This window comes from Scylla paramamosain, chromosome 20, assembly GCF_035594125.1.
Source record: "Scylla paramamosain isolate STU-SP2022 chromosome 20, ASM3559412v1, whole genome shotgun sequence".
Classification (NCBI taxonomy): Eukaryota; Metazoa; Arthropoda; class Malacostraca; order Decapoda; family Portunidae; genus Scylla; species Scylla paramamosain.
Window position 1 is genome coordinate 20,674,456 of NC_087170.1, and position 21,091 is coordinate 20,695,546.

General features: G+C 44.0%; 2 protein-coding genes across 3 annotated transcripts in view; one reads left to right on the top strand and one right to left on the bottom strand.

Moving 5' to 3' along the window:
• Positions 1-21,091, bottom strand: part of LOC135110595 (nephrin-like) — a 208,606-nt gene that overhangs the window by 154,738 nt on the left and 32,777 nt on the right. The gene's annotated exons all lie outside the window — the stretch shown is intronic.
• Positions 20,559-21,091, top strand: part of LOC135110597 (kin of IRRE-like protein 2) — a 31,003-nt gene continuing 30,470 nt past the window's right edge. For both annotated transcript variants that reach the window (XM_064023083.1, XM_064023085.1), the window contains exon 1: positions 20,559-21,038. The gene's annotated coding sequence lies outside the window, so the exon portion shown is untranslated. The remainder of the gene's footprint in view (positions 21,039-21,091) is intronic.

A 21,091-nucleotide genomic window follows, 5' to 3' on the forward strand; every position in this document is an offset into this window, starting at 1 on the left:
AGGTTTTACCGTGAAATAATGTAAAATTATATCTCCAAAATACTATATTTTCTTCCATCTTTTATCCAGCAAATGTCTTCATTTACCACAAAAATTACGAAATATTTGAAGCAAAAAAAATATATATATTCCCTTAAAAATATACAGGAAATTCCAAAATGTGGAGTATCTCGCGAACAAGAAAAGAAAACAAGTCAGAAGCAGATACCAAAAACACAAGATTTTCTCTGGTTTGGAGAAAAACCCTGAAACACAAGCCTCAGATGAGCGTGCAGAGGACGGAATGAGGATGATATTACATAAAGCTCAAAAATAGAAATAAAAAATAAGAAATAAAACCAAGAAAAAAAAAGCATACTGTCAGTGACGCGACGCAGAGGACGAGGATATCCCGATGCATTCTTCAGCCGCACGAAAAGGAACGTAAATATGCCAAAGTCGCGTCGCAAATTACAGGGTTTTCCGAGTTTCAGGGAAGTTTTAGGAGCGGAAGATTTGTCCGAGTTCCTGAATGAGCACTTTGTGTTAGACTATCGTTAGGTGTGGGCGAGGCCACGGCGGCGGGAATACAAAACTGTGTGAGGGGGAGAGATTGTGTTCGGAGGAGAAGGAGGAGGAGGAGGAGGATGGGAGGGAGGAGGACAACGAGGACTAGGAGAAAGAAGAAGAAGGAAGTGGTAAAAAAAAAAACAATGACAAATGACTAAAAAAAATAACAAAACGCAAAAAAGAAAAAAGTACAGAAAGATTAGGAGAAAACGATGAAGGCACAAGCAGGAGGCGAAGGACAATGAGGTTCAGAGAGCAAAGGAAACTTAAATAAAGGATAAAAAAGAAAGCAAAAAAGCGAAAAGCAAAAGAAAGAAAATGCGAAGCCGACCGTGAAGGAGCGAACAAAAGAGGAAAGTGTGAGAGGAAATGAGGAGGAAAGCGAATGTTAGATCAATCCTCTCCACACGTATAGACACTCCCTAACTCCCAAAAACTCCCTCAAACTCCCACAATTCCCCTCTTCCCGCCCTCTCCCCCCACCACACCGGAACACTTCAGCTTCTCAAGAAATGAAACTGCCCGGAAAGACGCGGAGTGAGGACAATAATATTCCACACTATATAACATTCCGCATCTATGACGACCAACGCCTCCCGAGCATGAATATCTGAAAGAGGGCGAGGCAATATTGAGTTGATGCCTAAAACGACCAGTAGTAAATATAGGTAAGAAAAAGAAAAAATATATATGAAACTGCAACACAAGGAATAGAAGGTTTGTATAGGTTTGTTGGTCACCTGTCTGAGGCGTGTTTTTTTTTTTTTCTCTCTCTTCATTGGTACTACTCACTGAGAGAGAGAGAGAGAGAGAGAGAGAGAGAGAGAGAGAGAGAGAGAGAGAGAGAGAGAGAGAGAGAGAGAGAGAGAGAGAGAGAGAGAGAGAGAGAGAGAGCGATCGGCAGAAGGGCTGAAAGACAAACATAGAGACGAGGCTAACTTACTAACTTAACTACACAGACAAACAGACAGACAAGCAGACTCAATAAATGACTGATGAATTTAGAGAATGAAATAGAATGAAATGTGGATAAAACAGACAGACATAGGTATAAAGACAGATAGAGAGACAAACAGACAGACGGAGACATAGACACAGACAAACAGACAAACACGCAGAAACACAGAAAAAAAAATCTATATTCATGAAAGCAGGACAGGTGAAAGCAATAAAAAAAGAGTATGAATTAAAACCACGGGCAAAAGCGAGCAATGAAATGCAAGTGAAAGGTGACAAAATAATTTCGTATTGGGGCGAGCGAGGTAAGGCGTCACTTAATCAGAAATTCTATTAATGCGACACGAAAACGAACAAGAACACGCCACATCAACGCCACAACCACTACAGTACAAACCCTTGCCGAGCCGCCACCAGCCACTAGGCAAGGACCCCGCCAGGCCATTGTTTTAGCCTGACAGGGAGCACTGCACGCACGCCCTTACTGCAGCTGCTCTGTGGCCTCGCGCACCTGCCACCTCAGCACGGATTGTGTCTGTGGTGGGTGTCAGACCTCATCGTGTGTGCAGGGAGGAATTAGTAGTAGTAGTAGTAAAGGTAGTTGTAGTAGTAGTAGTAGTAGTAGTAGTAGTAGTAGTAGTAGTAGTAGTAGTAATAGTAGTAGTAGGAGTAAGAATTAGTTGCAGTAGTAGCAGTAATCTAGTACTCATCTACATATCACACTAAAATTTTTCTTAAAGATATGAATAAAGATAAAGAATAGAGGATTTCCACTCCCTTCGTTTCATCCCTCCTAGTTGACTCTTCCAGCACGCGGCATTCAGCAGCTGCTTTTCTCCAAACCAGCCTTCAAGTGTGTGCCGTGTGACCTGACGTGTTCCTCTAACCACAGGGTTCCAAAACTTTGTGATGGGAGAAAGACTTGCCGTAGCTCTGATCACATTTGTATGTTATATATTTACGAACCATACCAGGAAGTAACCCTGGCATTAGGTTTGTACTGATCCTTTACTTTACGAGAAAGAATCTTTTTACACATTCACACAGATGGACACAGTGAAAAGTGTGAAGTGTTCTTGCATAAAGAAGTTAAACCGCCACGAACTAGCTCATTATGTCGTGTGTGTGTGTGTGTGTGTGTGTGTGTGTGTGTGTGTGTGTGTGTGTGTAAGCATGTGCATGATTTACTGTTAGGGGATATGGACTGCGGATATAATGGATCGTGATATTAAAATTTGAAATCTTTAGCATTATGATATATGAACTCATTGTATTATTGTATTGCTTACTGTGGCCAATAAATGATCTATCTCTTTATCTATCTATCTATCAATCTATTTATTTACCTACCTATGTGTGTGTGTGTGTGTGTGTGTGTGTGTGTGTGTGTGTGTGGATAGGTAAAAGTTTACGTACGAATCCCATTTTCTTCGCAAAACATGAAAGCTTTCAAAGCTTCAAGCACTAACTGAAGCCTTCCGGCCGTGCATAAGGACGCCAGTAAAAACGTAATAACACTCTCCGAACTCCCCAGCGGCGTTTGCAAATGTGACAAAATAAAGCAAAACAAAAAAGAGCGTGCCAAGTTCAGAAATGTCAACATATTCATTTTTAAAACGAGCCAGTTAACAAAACAACACTTTGGGAGGACGGAGGATAAAAGCGCGGTATTGTTTTGTGATTATTCCCGATTCACTTTAATACGAATAAGTCCAAGAGCTGTATTTGGGGCAGAGAGAGAGAGAGAGAGAGAGAGAGAGATGAGGAGCGGTAGGATGGAGAGAAAGCAAAAATTTCCGTTCTAAAGTATAAATAAATAAAGAGAAGCAAGAGAAATGAATAAAAGACGGGGTTGCGTGAATAGCACATGAGGAAGAGGAGGAAAAGTAAGGATCATTAAGAAGTTTTAGGGACAATTTGCACGGACCAAGTTGGCGGCACACATTAAGACGTTAGCAGAGTTTGTGACCCGAGAGGTGAATGTGTGAGTGACGAAATGAGACACTGGACCTCTCTCTCTCTCTCTCTCTCTCTCTCTCTCTCTCTCTCTCTCTCTCTCTCTCTCTCTCTCTCTCTCTCTCTCTCTCTCTCTCTCCCTGTATGTTTGTTTTTATGTGTTTCTCTCTTCTGTGTTTGACTTTGTGTGTTTGTATTGCGTGTGTGTGTCCTTTGTAAAGCGAATATATTCATTGCTGTGCTTTGTTGATGGTATGTGTGTAGCTTACTGCAAGTCACGACAACTCCACCACTATCCTTTTTACCTTTATAAAAAGAAAAAAAAAAAGAAAGTCCTTATATGAATGTAAGCTCATCAAATCTATATGTTCACATGTGTATATATTTTTTTTTCTTTAATCAGATTATTGTAAGCTTAACTGAACAGTAAAATATTAAATATCAAAATCTCTCTCTCTCTCTCTCTCTCTCTCTCTCTCTCTCTCTCTCTCTCTGGGTACGAAATAGTGAACAGATATTGGTATTATCATATTTATTTTCTATATTGTTTTTAATGAATTTCTTTTCCAAGACAATTTCGATATGAAAATGTATATGGTGGGATACGTTCTCTCTCTCTCTCTCTCTCTCTCTCTCTCTCTCTCTCTCTCTGAATGGGAAATACAATGGGAAAGCGAGAGAAAGGGAGGAAGGGAAGAAAGTCAAGTAGAGAAGAGGGAAAACAAGAAGGAAAGCGAGGAAAGAAACCATTCATTTCCTTTACTGTCTCTCCTTTCACCAAACTATAGCGCTCGCGTATCACTTTCTCTTCACTTTCCCTATACTCTCTCTCTCTCTCTCTCTCTCTCTCTCTCTCTCTCTCTCTCTCTCTCTCTCTCTCTCTCTCTCTCTCTCGGTAAAACAAATAACACCTGGGAAGTCTACCTGAAGAATACCCAAGTAGGAGGTTCATTATAGGTAAGTGTTGACCTCACCACATCTCCTCCTCCCTTAGCTTTCCACGCGGGTGTCTTGCTCGGGTTCCTCCACTGTTTCTCTCTGTGGCTGTGTTTTTTTTTTTTTTTTTTGTCATTACTTCTTGTGGTTGGTATTGTGTCTGTTGGTTTGCTGGTGTTTTTAGTGAGTGGATTTTTGTCTTTTTTTTTATTTACTTTTTTTTATCAGTCTTTTCGTTGCTGTCATTTTTATTGTCACCTGATATTGTTGTGATTGTTATTGTTACCAGCATTTTGTTCGTATTGTAAGTAAGTATCTGTCATCATTACTTTGTCACATTGATTGCCAGTCATTATTTCTATTTTTTTTTTTTTTTTTGTTAAGGGCTATAAATGAATTTTCAAATGTTTAAAATGCTCTCTCTCTCTCTCTCTCTCTCTCTCTCTCTCTCTCTCTCTCTCTCTCTCTCTCTCTCTCTCTCTCTCTCTCTCTCTCTCTCTCTCTCTCTCTCTCTCTCTCTCTCTCTCCATCTTTTTGCCAACTAAACCTCGCTTCCATACCAACATTACCGCCACATTACTAAATCCCTCTCATTCTCCCTCTCATCATATGCAATGCTTGTATCACTGTCTCTTTTGAAGCTCCGTAACATAATCCACGCTCTATGTATGCTTCTCTCTCTTTCCTCTCTTCTTATACCTTCATTCCTTCTGCTTTAAACGACACTTTCATAATACCTCGCTTCAACATTCTCATCCCTGTCATGTCTTGCCGTCTTTTCTCCTGTTCGTCTAATTGCCCAGTTTTCTGCCTCACATGTCATCTCAAGTCCTACACGAACTGGCGTGGAATACAATTTTGTTCCTCACTTGCCACTCGAATACTTGTCCAGAATTATTTCCTTTACTTCTTCATCTTCGTGTGTATGACTTCTTTCTTTGCCATGGTCTTATTGCTCCTTTCTTTTTATTATTATTATCACAAAGGATTGTTTTTGTTACTCCTTCTTATATTTTCGTTGTTCATTGTTGGTTTCTTGATACTTTTTGGCTATTTTTTTCTTTACTATTATCTAGAATTGCGCCTTTCACATTATTTTTTTTTGTATTAGTTTCTCAATATTGTTTTATTTTGCTATTATATTTTTTACTTATACGTATATTCAGAATGACTCGTTCTTTAATATCACCTCTTCATTATTGTTCTATTAATACTTCTTTGTCATACTACTACTTTATTACTTCTTTAGCATCATTTCCTCACAGTTACCCAGAATTACTCCTTTTACTTCATTCCGTTTTGCTCCTGTCCCACTCACTCTTTTCCCGGACTCGTTACCTGCTACGACTCCCACTCGTGCGTGCTTCCATGTTTCATTTCCCCCTTCATTTCAGTTCTCATTGCTGATCGGAGCGTTATCATCTTTCCTGTCGAGATTCACCCTGTCTCTGCAGTGTTACAGTGATTCCTCGAAGCATTCCTGCCACTTTATTACAACCTCCGCAGCAGATCATCCTCTGAGTTATCACAAGATGGTCCGCAAGCAAAAGCTCCCGCCACCCTTCCCTAATCCCTCAGTCAATATACCAATCATAAATATGAAGAGAATCGGATAACTGCTCCTCCTTCCTGTTGTCCACCAATCTCCATTTATATGGTTTGTGGTCCCTATACAGTATACCGGCCAAAGCTCGTGATCATCTGTGCATTTATTCCACCATAGCAATCAGGCTGCCAGAAACTCCTTTCCTTCCCAGGCACCAAGACACGCTCCCTCTCGCCACTCTGCCTTTTGTCTTCTTCTACAAATAACAAAAGTGTTTACTATATCTGCGCTTCTCTTTGATAGGTAACTCCCAACACCACTGTATGGCTTTGTCTGCCGCGCCTCTCCCTTCACGAAGACAAATTATCCCTTGTTAATACAATCTCCTTAAGTTCTGAATGCATTATATCCTCTAAGAACTTTATTGTATTGCCTTCCTTGATCTTCATCCGCTGTAATCTAAATAATATGTCAGTCACTCCGCATTCTTTACGCTCTCCATGAAAGCTGCTCTGGCTCTCTCTTCACCGCCCTCTGCTGCCCTGCTCTCCTCACGCCTCCTCTGAGTCTGGCGCTGCTTTAGGTGGTCTGCAGTCTGTACGTTTTGCTATTTTTATTTTCTTCATGTGTTTTCTCTTTTCTCAGTAATGTCTGATAGGTGTGCTCGTCGCCATCTCGTTTCCTTCATCGTTTAGTGCCAAGGTGTTCTTTTTTTTTTATCTCTTTTACTTTTCTTTCATCTTTTTTTACTTTTCTTATCTCTGCATCAATTTTTGTCTCATGGTATGCGATGCCTTTGCGGTGCAATAAAATCATTCTCATTTTTGTGTTTGGTTTAATGTTTTTATTACGACCCACGTCACTCGTAAGATGTTTTAATGGTTTCCCTTTATTTTTATTTCATTGCCAGTTTAGCCTTTATTTTCCTAAGGAAGGTAAAACTGTGGGAACCAGGATGTCATAGTGGCGCGTGTCCAGAGATAAGGGACATCATCCACCACAGACTTACGAAGCTTTAAAAAGACGATCAGGCAAATTTATGGATGGAGATGATAGGCAGAAATAGGTAGGTATGTTCAGTACAGGGACTGCCATGTGTAGGCATGATGTCTTCTTGCAGCTTCCCTTATTTTTTTTATGTTCATTCTTATGTTCGCGCACGCCTATAGCATATGCCCCAAACTTTACTCTTTCCTCTCACATACTCACACAGCCCAGCAAGCACCAAACAGTCTGGCGCCAAGATAAACATTGCCAGACGCATTCATTGTACTTTGATAGGAAGAGATTGTGAATTCAAGACAGCTTTGCAGATTTTTTTTTTCTTTAAACATCTTTTTTACATTATTCTTCTCTGCACTCAACTCACGAAAACGATAATAACACACACGAGAGAGAGAGAGAGAGAGAGAGAGAGAGAGAGAGAGAGAGAGAGAGAGAGAGAGAGAGAGAGAGAGAGAGAGAGAGAGAAACAAGGGCGGGGCCGGAAAGTTGTGCTAGTGGTAATTCTACAAAAGTTTTCGCTGAACAGAACAAAGAGGAACATTTTAAAAGGTCGAGTCACGGTGCTACTCTGATCTTCGGCAATTTCTGGAACCTTTGGAATTTCGAAGCTAAATGTTTAATAACTCTCACCCCACCGAATGCTGCTGTTACCTTCCAAACTTAGCAAAATCACGTGTTTTAGCCAGAATAAGGTAAAATGAAGATGCCACAATGAAAAAACTGGTTATCATAAAGACACATTTTCACTCCCTGACCACTAAAATATCCTAAAAGTTGATGAAACTCTAATCGTATCCAGAATGAGATGAAACCGATGCTGTGGTGGTGAAAGAGTTAAAAGAATGGTGGGAGTGGAGCGCGAGTGTTAAATGGAATGTTGGAATGTGGCTTACACGAGGCTTATTCCATTGGACGCTGAGAGCCGAAGTCTGGGGTGAATATTTGCCTAAGATGACAAAAGCAAATGGAAGGTAAAATAGACTGAAAGCTGCTTCAAAAAGACCGATTTTTTTTCAATACTCTTTTCTCCTGGTAACTTAAAATATTTTCTGTGGCACTGAAATTCATCTCGGAAATTTGGAACAAGTAAATTAAGTGCACATGGGACAAAATTCATTCTAGTTAGTGTTTAATAAAAAAGATAAAAAAAAAAATGATAAAACATAATCGAACCAAACAAAAAAAAAAAAGAAAAAAGGAAGAAATATCACACTACACACTTTACAATAAGATCAACTACCAATAACCAAAATAAAAAACGAACTTTTGACTTTAAGAAATTACTGTGCAGCACGAAAAAAAAATAAGAGTTCAGTACTAAAAAAAAAGAAAGTACCGGAGATCTGTACGACAATAACGACAAAATCTCTCGGTTAGGAAGGCGGACAGGCCAGTAAATAGGGAAGCATATGGGAATAAACCAGTTCTGGCGGGAAGGAATAGCAACATAAACTAAAGAAAATGAGGGGATTATGGAAAACTATGCGAGAGAGAGAGAGAGAGAGAGAGAGAGAGAGAGAGAGAGAGAGAGAGAGAGAGAGAGAGAGAGAGAGAGAGAGAGAGAGAGAGAGAGAGAGAGAGCACAGGTAGGTAGGAAAAGAGCAGGAAAATGAAGAGAAATAGACGGCACCCTCGGTCTTGTTCCCCTCAGGAGTAAAATACCCAGGAGAAATCATCTTCAATTTGCATGTGGCAGCACCAGACATATATTCTCTTTTTTGTTCTTTTATTACCTGTCCGCCACTACCACTTGGGAACAACTCCAAGACGCTCAGGCCACGAGAAAAACGAGAAGGGGCCGCAGAAAAACATGCCCTAACCACTGAAAACACTCAAGACATTATTCATAGGCGCCACATTCACTGAAAATTCCCTGACGCTCTCAGAAAAAAAACAAGTTGAAAATTCCTGCCTACAGAGAATGACCTCACTTTTTTTTTCTTTTATGAAGAGCGAAAAGGATGTTGTCTCATGGTAAGTGGTCCCAAGGGATATAAAAGCAACACTATCGCTACACTACACAATAACTCCACCAAGATTTAAGTACAACTGCCTTGCCAACACAGCAAAGTAAGCCCTAATAAGCCCTAGCTAACTCTAACTGCTTTGCTTTCTCCTCAAGCTTGATAAAAAGGTCTGGTGCACATTTTGAGTATAATTTCGCAAGACAGCGATGGAAGAGACAGGAGTGACTAGGTAAGTCAAACATTCAAGTGCCTCTAGTTCGACTTCCGCTCTAGAAAATTACCTACTGCTAGTCAAATTATGTAATTAGAGTCGTGTTATCATTACTTATCAAAGTATTAATAAGAAAAAGTAATCTCTGTTCCTTGAATCTTCTCCGTGACTCTTAAAACACGGAAAGTAAAGCAATGTTAAAAAGTAAATAAAAAAAAAGTACAGAGAAAGCGGCGCAACGGTGCCGGGAAAGGAGTCCCCAAGGGGTTCATATTTCAAGTGAACAGCCATTTTCTTTTTAAGATAATTTTCTTTTTTTATGTGGACGTAGAATTCAGTAATGAGCGCATTCAGATGCAGCAATGAACATTTTTCTTTTTTCTTTTTTTCCTAGGGAGAAGGTGAAGAGAGAGAGAGAGAGAGAGAGAGAGAGAGAGAGAGAGAGAGAGAGAGAGAGAGAGAGAGAGAGAGAGAGAGAGAGAGAGAGAGAGAGAGAGAGAGACAGACAGACTCACTCACAAACAGAAACACAGACACAGACACTCTCACACACACACACACCTACAGATAGACACACACACACACACACACACACACACACAAGACAGATAAGGGTTCATCTGGGTACCGTACCAGCTTAATGGAATCAGAGGAGGGAGAGAAGAAAGCAAGAAAAATGTTACCGGAAAAGAGATAAGGAAGAATATAAGAAGCCTTCTGAGACTTAAGGACAACGTGAACTTCTGCCAAATGGAGCGAAATAAAAAAAAAGTAACATTTGGAAAAAGAAAACAGAGAATAAAAAGACTGAAAGAATGGAATTAAAAGGAGTGTGAGAATAGTGGAGAAAGACGCAGAGTGCATGATGGTCAAAGCTGAGGAGGAAAGGAAGAAAAAGAGGATTACGAAAACAAAGTGGTAGTGACGGTGGTGATGGTGGTGGTGGTGGTGGTGGTGGTGGTGGTGGTGGTGGTGGTGGAAATATGAAATAAAAGCAGCAAGAGATTTCTCCAGATAAAATCCTTCATGTTTTCTCTTTCTTTTTCTCCCTTCATATGTTATCCTTCATCTCCTCCTCTTCGATATCTTCCTGTGCACGTTCTTCTTCTTCTTCCTCCTTCTCCTCCTCCCCTTCCATTATCTCTTCGCATTAAAATGTTAAAAATATAAACCAGTACAAGCAATTCTCTTTCCTTTCACTGTCAATATTATTGCTAATAGTTTATCTCCCTTTTTATCTTGTATTAATCCTTCTTCATTTTCAGCTTAAATCCATTACTCACCCCGTCCCCTTCCTCATCTGTGCACCGCCGCCCCTCGCTGTCCCTCGCCTGTTAGTTCAGCTAATGGCTGCCGCCTCGCAGTAATAAGTCCTTACTTCTTCTCTCCCCCGGGCACGCACCACACAAACATGAATTAAATTTCTTGTATGAGAGAGAGAAAGAGAGAAAGAAAGAGAGAGAGAGAGAGAGAGAGAGAGAGAGAGAGAGAGAGAGAGAGAGAGAGAGAGAGAGAGAGAGAGAGAGAGAGAGAGAGTCAGGAAAGCCAGGCAGACATACAAAGAGCAACTGACAGACTCGCTCATTTCCTCACCGATACACACACGCACACACACACACACACACACACACACACAAAGGCGGAAGCAGCTTTTACATAATTCACATCATATCCCTCACTGCCTTTTTGGTTTTCCCTTTCTCCAGCTCTAACAATGAGGCTTCACCACCAGCAAGAGAAGGATGAGGCAGAGCTAGTCTAATATCCGACAACTAAACTCGGAAAAGCAGCGACAATGAGAACCTTGAACTCCACACGAAAAAAAAAAGAAAAAAAAAAACAGGCAGAGGTGGCCGGAGATCCGTGGTATTAGGCCCGCATCCTGAAACACTCTGCTCACTCACCACAACTATTTTCAAAGGCCACAGAGATTATTACCCGTGTTCCCAAGAGTATTCCTCCTGTTAATAATGTAGAAGTCTTGATAATTTGTCACTAGAACCATAAAAAAAAATCCTTAAAAACACGTGTAACTTCAACTAGAGCCTTTTGAATGTAGCAGAGGTGCGGCGCAGAAATATTTCAGAGTATGGTCCGTAGCCACAAGTCAATCCCAGTGCTCCATCACGGGCACCACAAAGCCGCCTGTAGCCGCCTCGATAAAGCTTGGCAAACGAGGGCCGAGACACGTGCCCCGGCCTGAGTCTACACGTGGATCAGGTGAGCGATTACTTCCCTGAACAGGCAAGTGAGGTGGACGTGAGTGTGCCTCTGAAACATTAATTTATGGGCAGTTTAACCAGACGCTAGAGAGGCGAGAGGGAACAGGGCAGTTGTGTGCATGTGTGTGTGTGTCTGTGTGCTTGTGCCTCCGGGAATTGAGAGAGACGTGAGGGGTTAACACTGACTGAAAGAGGAGATTGGAGTGAAGGGTGAGAAGAGTGAGAATAATGGAAGTACGTGGGAAAGGACAGACCAGCGTGAGTGATGAGTCAGTAAAGGAACATGACGTAGAAGTGAACAGAGGAAAACAAAGGAAAGGAGTTCATGGTCGAGTGAGGAAGTTCAGATTTATGGGACAAATACAAATTGGAAGAAGAAAAAAACAAACAAGGTAGGAAGTCAGGAAATTAAAACGGAGGGAATGAAAGCAGAAAAAATCATAGCGAGGGAGGGAGAGGAAGCAGAGGACGCAGAGAAAAATCCTCGCCCAAAACGGGTTCACTGAAATGAGACCCCAAGCGAACACCAGAGAAAGAGAAAGAGAGGGATGAAAAAACGAAAACGAATGTAAAAGAAAAATGTACCTGAAGAGTGAAAAACAAAATACGCCCAAAATAAGAAAAAAAGACTAAAGGTACAGCATTCTTGGTGGCACAAAGGTCGGCCAAAATTTGAAGCCAGGTAAATGAAATGATATAAAAACGTCCAAAACGAAATACAGAAAAAAAAAAAAAAAACTGACGTACTAATAAAAGCCAGCCATCCAAAAAAATAAATAAAATAAAATAAAAAGCGCAATAAATAGAAACAAAGCTACATCATACTTAAGAGTCATCACAATATGCAACCTTGCTGATAAATGACGAATGACGGAAAATAGAAAAAAATAAATAAATAAAATAAAACTAGAACAGGGACAATTAAAATCCAAACATTCCAGGTATTAATAAAACGAAAAAGCGAAATAAAACCTCATGCGCATCATTCTCCAAGGCTCAAAACTGGCGCAAATTTTAGGGCTGGGCGATGAATGATGAATGATGGCCGTGGTTGGTTGCGTTGTCCGCGGCGCATTCATCTGGCCATTTATCGGACGCACTCACCTGCCCGGAATGAGAGGATTGAATGAAATTACATCACCTGGCCAAGCGAGAAATTGAAACTGTGGCACGGAGGGGGAGGTGTGCCAAATGGCGAGGCGCTGCGGCCTGATTGTATGTATGTACCGGTGTGTGTTTGAGGGGCGACACGCGGCACACGGGGCGCTCTGTCTGCCGTCTGTTGCTACCTTCTACTGTCTAGGTGTCGCCTTGTTTCCCACCCTCTCCCTCTCTCTCTCTCTCTCTCTCTCTCTCTCTCTCTCTCTCTCTCTCTCTCTCTCTCTCTCTTTCATGGTGATGGTTAGATGTATGAATTAAGTGATCAATTAATATATTGGCAGAAAATAGACATACAGATAGAAGGACAGGCAGGCAGGTAGGCAAGTAGGTAGGTGGACAGGTAAGTAGGCAGATATACGAACAGACAGACAGATAGATAGATACACAGATAGATGCATAGATAGATATTTAGTTTACTTACACACACACGCACATACATACATACCTATATACATACATACATACACAGAAAGAGAGATAGATATAGAGACTGACAGACAGACAGATAGATAAGGTACGTAAAACATTTCAACAAATTAATAGACAAATATGCTAATCAGTTTCGCTTTGGGAGTTATCTCATTATCAACACATTGGCTAACGGTTCCTCAAATCGTCATTTCAGTTTGTGTCGCTAATCATGAAGCGAGGCATATTTTGGATTGATGATAAATTATTTTCGGAATACATTAATTAGAGAGAAATATAATAAAAGCTTCGAATTCCGGTATATCAAATACGAGTGATTGCCTTTGGTTGTGATATGGTTCAGGTATGACTAACGTGACACACACACACACACACACACACACACACACACACACACACACACACACACAGACACACACACACTCAAATGACCTTCACAACTTTGTTAAATCAATTCAGTGCGTTCGTGTGTGTGTGTGTGTGTGTGTGTGTGTGTGTGTGTGTGTGTGTGTGTGTGTGTGTGTGTGTGTGTGTGTGTGTGTGTGTGTGTGTGTGTGAGCATGAATGTACTACAAGAGTTTTTATTGCATGCGTGAGAGTGTGTGTGTGTGTGTGTGTGTGTGTGTGTGTGTGTGTGTGTGTGTGTGTGTGTGTGTGTGTGTGTGTGTGTGTGTGTGTGTGTGTGTGTGTGTGTGTGTGTGTGTGTGTAGTGTGAATGCCTTGAGAATCCTCTTGCAGTTTATAAGCTTCTACTATTGATTCCAGACCTCCTCCTCCTTCTCCTCCTCCTCCTCCTCCTCCTGTTCCCTCTCCTCCCACTCCTCTTATTCCTACTCCTCCACCTCCTCTTCATCCCTCTCCTCTTCCTCCTCCTCCTCCTCATCTTCTCCATATTCATCTCTTATGTCTTCTAGTCCTCTTCCTCATACTTGTCTTCGTCATAGTAGTCGTTGCTCCTCCTCCTCCTCCTCCTCCTCCTCCTCCTCCTCCTCCTCCTCCTCCTCCTCCTCCTCCTTCTCCTCTTCCTTCTCCTCTCCCTCCGTTTATCGTCCGGTTTTTCTCTTCCTCATATATTTTTTTGTCCTCCACATTCCTCCTATTCTCCATATTCATCTCCTCTTACCTTTCACCCCTCCTTCTCCTCCTTCCCTTCTGTCTCCCTCCTTCTTCCCTCTTCCTTATTCTTTCCTTTCTGTCACTCCCTCCCTCTCTCTTGGTGGTGTCGGCAGTGGTGGTGGTGATGTGTCATTGGCGGCCGCAAATCAAGCCTTGCCGACGACACACGCGCCGACCCAAGGCTCAAAGGAAACAACAGCGGCAACGCCTCAATACAGGATCTCACGAGCGTCTTTTTACCCAAATTAATGTTTACTGCTCATGAATAATGCAAAGTAGCCCGCCTTTCTGTATACCAATGACTGCCTTTTATGTTTTTCTTTTTCACCCTTTTTTTTATGATGTTATACTCTTTTCTTGCCAGATATTACACTTGAGTAGGGGACGTTTTGAGTGTGGCTCATTTTCCCCTTAGAGTGTGTGTGTGTGTGTGTGTGTGTACGTGCGCCATCAGTGCGCGTGTGTGAAAGCAGAAGCAGTCACTTGGATAAGAGTAAGACTGCGGCGGAGGCTGTGGAGTCTGCAAAGCTTTGGAGTAAAGACTCTTTATGCGTGAGCGGAGGCTGCATGGTGGCGGCACCAGAAAAATGTTTGCTTGTTCTGTGTCGTGAGTTGAGTTAAAGTTGATGGGGAGACGCTTGGCTACAGAGCTCGTCTCAAGTTTCCCCGGCCTATGATCCTGTAGCAGATAATCCAACACACATTCAGGGCCAGAACGCAGCGGGATCCTTCATTATCACCATGTGGAAGTGTGGCACGAGGCAGTAACTGGCGGGGCCTGGCGGGCTGGACTATGTCTGCTGAGTAACAGGCGCCACAGCTCAGTGTAGGGGCGGGAGAATCTATAGCCAGGGAGTGAAAAAAAGCTCGCTCTTGGCTGCACCGTAACATAAGGGACCTACAACATATAAAGGCAAAAATGATTCATATGTAGTCTCCATGACTGCAAGTAAACAAAAATATTGCGAGTGGCAGAACGTACCCAATTTGACGGAAACTGGAAAAAAAAAAAATCATTGTGCGATACACGAAAAACTTGTGTGCCAATAAATCGTAGCGAACAGCAGCGAAAAGGCAGTGTAGTTAGTTTCCAAAATTGTAGCTTGGAGTCTACTATGTACATTCCGTATTGCGACTTGTTCATCACTCTGAAAGAACAATGAAAGGTCAGCTACTTATGGATGACGTGAGGCCCAGACACGCTGCTGAGTGGGTGGCTGGCTTTGCACAAGAAGGAAAGACACAGTGTCGCCGGCAGTCGGGGCGAGGATGGAGCAACACAGGACAATTGAACGTGTGTTGTGGCAGCGTGGCCAGTGAAAATGTATATGAAATTATCCATCTATACATGAAAGGGCTCTCTCTCTCTCTCTCTCTCTCTCTCTCTCTCTCTCTCTCTCTCTCTCTCTCTCTCTCTCTCTCTCTCTCTCTCTCTTAACGAAGGCTGAGGCCATAACCTAACCAAACACATGATGAATAACGATCACCAACACGAGGGAGGAAGGAGGGATTGGAAGGCGGCAAGCGATGAGGCACCAAATTATGAGGCAAGCAGGGAGGGAGAGAGGGAGGGAGGGAGGGAGGATCAGAAGGGGGAGAAAGAGGAGGAGAGAGAGAGGAGGGAGGGAAAGAAGGGAGGAATTGAGCCACGGTTTTCTCTCTAGTAGCAAGGGAAGGAGGGAGGGAGTGCACGACCATCGCCAAGATATATTAAGACAAAACCTTCGCCTCCACGGCCGCAACAAGAATTGATGTGGGGCCCGTCGCTTGCCTTCGGGAGACGCGCGCCACTTCGCCCAAACGACGGAAGTACAATGGCGATGGAGCCTGCCGGAGGGGACGAGGCAGGGAAGGGAGGGCTGAGGGAGGGAGAGAGGGGACTGGCGGCGGCGGTAGTGATGGTAGTGGGAAGAGAAGAGGAGGGAGAAGGACGGAGGGAGGGAGGGAGGGATGCGTGAGGCAGTACCGATAATTCTTCACGTGTCTGCTTCATCCCCAATACCACTCGTTCCGCCAATAGACGCAGGATTATAACACACACACACACACACACACACACACACACACGGTTGCCAGGGGCTGTAATGACGCTAGTGATGTAGTACACTGTCCATCCTATTATTGCATCTTATTTCACCAGCATGACAATTTATGTGAGAGAAAAAACGAGTGACATAGAGAGAGGCGGGAGGCTAGACGTGTGTGTGTGTGTGCGCGTGTGTGTGTGAGTCCCCAGTCATCACACATACACGCTACTGTTGCCTAGGCTTCCCTGCTCCTTCACTCCCTCCTCACTCCCAGGCAGATTCACGTACAGACCTTCACCGCATCGCCTTTCTCTCCGCACTGACTCGTGATCCCCGCCAGAGTGTAGAAGATTGGTGCTGTGATCACCTGCCTCGCCCTTCACCTTCTTGATGACGAGCCGGAGAGGTAAGGAAAAGAAGGGAAACATAAAACGATGGCGAGGAAAAGGGGAACAGTGGAAAGGAAGCGCAAGTAAAGGGAAGGAGGAAATAAATGAGGGAATCAAGGAGAAAGCGAGTAAACGAGAGAAAGAAAGGAAGGAGGGAGAGGGAGAGAGGCAGGAAGGTAAACTGACCAGAGGAAGAGAAGGAAAGAAGAGGAGGAGGGAAAGGGAGAGAGAGGAAAGGAGGGAAGGGAGGGAGAGGGGAAGGGAAGATGAGAAGGCAGAAAGTACGAGAGGAGGGAAAACAAGGATAGAGAGGGAGAAGGAAAGGAGGGGAGGATGTTAGGCATAGGGAAGGAAGGAGGAGAGAAGATAGGTGGGAGATATTAATTATGGAGTCGGCTTGGGAAGAACGGAGAGTGAGGAAAATATGGAAGAAGGAGAGAGAGAGAGAGAGAGAGAGAGAGAGAGAGAGAGAGAGAGAGAGAGAGAGAGAGAGAGAGAGAGAAGGGGATCGTAAATATGACAAGCTAAACAGAGAAAGGAAAGAAATAAAAGGAAAAGAGAGAACTTGAATAAGGAAAGAGAGGAGAAGAAAGGAAAGCTAAAGAAGGAAGAGGGAAAGAAGGAATAATGGAGAGAGTAGAAGAAAAAAAGGAAGAAAGAGAAGAAAATATAGAAGTAAAAGAGAGAGAGAGAGAGAGAGAGAGAGAGAGAGAGAGAGAGAGAGAGAGAGAGAGAGAGAGAGAGAGAGAGAGTAAACAATATACACCAAAGAAAAAAGAAAGAGGAGAAAGGAGAGGAGGAAGAAAGACAATTAAGGTGAGAAGGGAGGGAAGAAAGCTGAGAAGAGGGAAATAAGGACAATGGGAAGGAGGGAGGGAGGGAAGGAGGGAGGGAGGGAGGGAGGAAAGTCAAGTAGAGGGGAGGGAAAACAAGGAGGAAAAAGAGGAAGAAGTCATTTAGTTCCCTCACTGTCTCTCCTTTCACTAAACTATAACGCTTGCTTATCATTTTCACTTTCTCTCTCTCTCTCTCTCTCTCTCTCTCTCTCTCTCTCTCTCTCTCTCTCTCTCTCTCTCTCTCTCTCTCTCTCTCTCTCTCTCTCTCTCTCTCTCTCTCTCTCTCTCTCTCTCTCTCTCTCCAGCCTTCTCACTTTAAACTTTCTCACCTTCAACGGCGCCTCTCCCACTCTCAAATTCCTTTTCTCCACCTCTCTCTCTCTCTCTCTCTCTCTCTCTCTCTCTCTCTCTCTCTCTCTCTCTCTCTCTCTCTCTCTCTCTCTCCGTCTTCACTTTTCTCGGCTTTTCAACTTCACATCGTCATTCATCATCTCTCTCTCTCTCTCTCTCTCTCTCTCTCTCTCTCTCTCTCTCTCTCTCTCTCTCTCTCTCTCTCTCTGTATTTATTTTCCACTTCCTTCATCTCATCCGTTAGCGTTCGCCTCTTTCATCCCGCTCTCACTCACCTCACCTACCGCAGAAGGGACGGAGCTACGTGCTACCACATTCAAGGAGCAAAGAAGACTAAGAAAAGAAGGGGAGAGGGAATTAAATGAAGGAAGGGGAAAAGGAGGAAGAGGAGGAGGAAGTGGACACAGTAGAGAGGTAACGAAAGAAGAGGAGGATAGAGTAGAGAAAGGAAGGAAGAGTGGAAAGGGAAGAACTAAGGAGAGAATAGTTGTTAATGACGAAAGCCTGTTCATTAATCTTGTGTTTATCATTTAGATTATGCCTCTGTTTTCTGTCGAGTTGCTCTTTTAGTTGAACAGGACTGACCAGTGAGAAGACCCCATGTAAATTGTTAAGTGAAGGAACGTAAGAATAGCAGAAAATGCCAGCAGGGTTACACGTGGCAGTCCTCTATAGAAACCATACCTAACTCTGCCCAGAATCATCACTTTCCATAAATCTGTGTGATGTTTTAAAGCTCGCTATTAACGCAGCACTATCAACGTGATTACTAAGTCTATTCCAGTTTCACCACTCTGTTTGTGAACCTGTTTCTATCCCCTTCTTTAAATGCCAATCATCTACCAATCTATTTATAAACCCGTTTCTATTTCCTTTTTTAAATATTTCTACCTTGAACTCGTTACTAAGTCCATTCAAGTCATATACCACTCTATGAACTAGTTGCTATCTCTTAATAATTAATACCCTTCGAGCTGGAACCCGTTACTTCTTTCCTATCCTGTCCAGATTACTAAGGGATCTTCATCAGTTTCGTTCAAAAGTCTGAGAGAAACAGACATTTGCCTCTACACAAGACAAGAGAAGAAGGAAATAGCTGCACCGTGCCATTGGGTTCTTCTGTTCTTCTTACTGATAAAAAAAAAAGACAAAGGGGAAGGAGATGAAAAGGAAAGGATGAGGGAAGAAATTTTACGGTTCACAAGCTGAAAAGGAAGGAAAAGGAAGGGGAAGATAAAAGAAACGATAAGGAGAAGGAGGAGGAGGAGAAGGAGGCGAGGACAAAGGAGGAAGCTGTTTAATATTATAATTGCCTGTCAATAATCTAACCTTAATTTACTTACTCCATTTACTCTCCCCCATACCGGTAACATCTCTCTCTCTCTCTCTCTCTCTCTCTCTCTCTCTCTCTCTCTCTCTCTCTCTCTCTCTCTCTCTCTCTCTCTCTCTCTCTCTCTCTCTCTCTCTCTCTCTCTCTCTCTCTCTCTCTCTCTCTCACACATATGGTCGCTTTCCGAGCCTGGACACACAATTCCCGGGATTGGTTTAATATTTCAACTGAGGGAGGCACTGAAGGGGGGGAAGGGGAGCGGAAATGGGGGAGGGAAGTACGAAGGAAAGGAGGGGGAAGGGAGGGAGGGTAGAGTGATGGAGGAGTGGGGGAGAGGGGGAGGGAAAGCCGTCCCATCAAAGCGGTGAGAGGCACTTGAATGTCGCGCGAAGAGGCATCGAAATGGAACACTGAGGCGGCGCTGGGGGTGCAGGTCATCACTAAGAGTACACGACTCCAGCCCACACTTATTGGGAAGCAAACCTATTAGCCCCCACCCCCTCTCTCTCTCTCTCTCTCTCTGTGTGTGTGTGTGTTTGTGTGTATCTATTAATTTATCCTTGAATTTAAAATACAGTAAAGGATCATGTTCCTAATAACTCTCTCTCTCTCTCTCTCTCTCTCTCTCTCTCTCTCTCTCTCTCTCTCTCTCTCTCTCTCTCTCTCTCTCAACAGGACAGAGGGAGTGGGGAGGGCAGGGGAGGGGACGAGGGGACGCGGGGAATGGACGCAGGAGGGCAGGAAGGGTCGGCATCAAGGTTCGGGTCACCCTGTAATCAGAGGAACACGGCTCGAAACCTTTCCAGTAAACCACGAGGCCAGACACCGGCACATGTTGGCCAATGATCAAAGCGGCAGACCAGAAGCCTATCGATGTGAACTACCAGCAGGGGACGGGGCGGGGCGGGGCTACCGGGACTGCTGGGGCGGAGAGGGACGACTAGACGGGACGGGCGAACGACCACGAAATGTCGATGTTGCAATATTCATCCTAGGACACTCCACCAGATGAAAAAACGCAACTTTCCATTTACTGAATTTCTGGCATGACAGAGGAGCCGCCTGCTACCACCCGCCCCGCAGACCTCACTCCACGACTCAGCCCGCGAGGACCTTGGTGTACGAAAAGTGGGTAAGGATGGGGGGAGGAATGCCTGTTTGTGTGTGTGTGTGTGTGTGTGTGTGTGTGTGTGTGTGTGTGTGTGTGTGTGTGTGTGTGTGTGTCATAAAAGGAAGAAGGGACGACAGAAAGAAAGACAAAAAAAATAAAAGGAGAAACGTTGGGATAGTAACGAAGTAAGGCAGAAGGGAGTGAGGAGTGTCAGGCGAGGTTGAGAAGTCGAGTGAATGAAGAGTGAGTGTAAAGTGGTTGGTGAGGATACCTGGTGAGGATAAGAGGGCTCAACGTGAGGAAGAACGAGGGCGTGAGTGGAGGGGCGAGAGTAAGTGCCTCAGGATAGACTAAGTGGCAAGAAGTTGGAAATAAATGTAATGGAGCAGCAAGGGTAAGGGAGTGAATGAGAGTGATGATAATGGAGAGAAATAGCAAGGGTAGGAGTCATAATAAATGGAAGGAGAGGCGAGGATGATGGAGTAGCGGGGATGGGGAGAGAGGGTAAGGGTCAGTGACCATTCTCAGGTCAGGGCGTCCGAGCCTAACAATGAAGGAGAGAAGGAGGAAGTGATGGAGCGAGTAAGGGCGGGCGTAGGAGAAGGAGAGATCAAGGAAGGCTTAAAGGGAGGATCAGAGTGAGAGAATGAGGGAGAGAGAGTGAGGGAGAAGGAAAGCGTGAGAGGAAGAGTGAGAGGGAAGGGTCAGGGTGAGGAGAGGGGGAGAGGAGAGTAAAGGAAGGAGCTGAAACGCGTGCGCGGGTGGGCGGGCGGACGGGCGGGTGACGAGGCTCTGCCCAGCTGGTGTTCCCACTCCGGTGCCGCGGCCACCTAGGACCCGCCGCCGACTCGCCCGCCGCCGCCAGCCAGCCCGAGCGAGCCTAGAGTGGCGCGCTGCGAGCCACCCCCTCGCTCCGCGGCGCCCAGTGCAAGTTGCAAAGTGCGTAGAGTTTGGGAGGAAAGAGGACGGGAAAAAAGTCGCCCGAGCTCTGA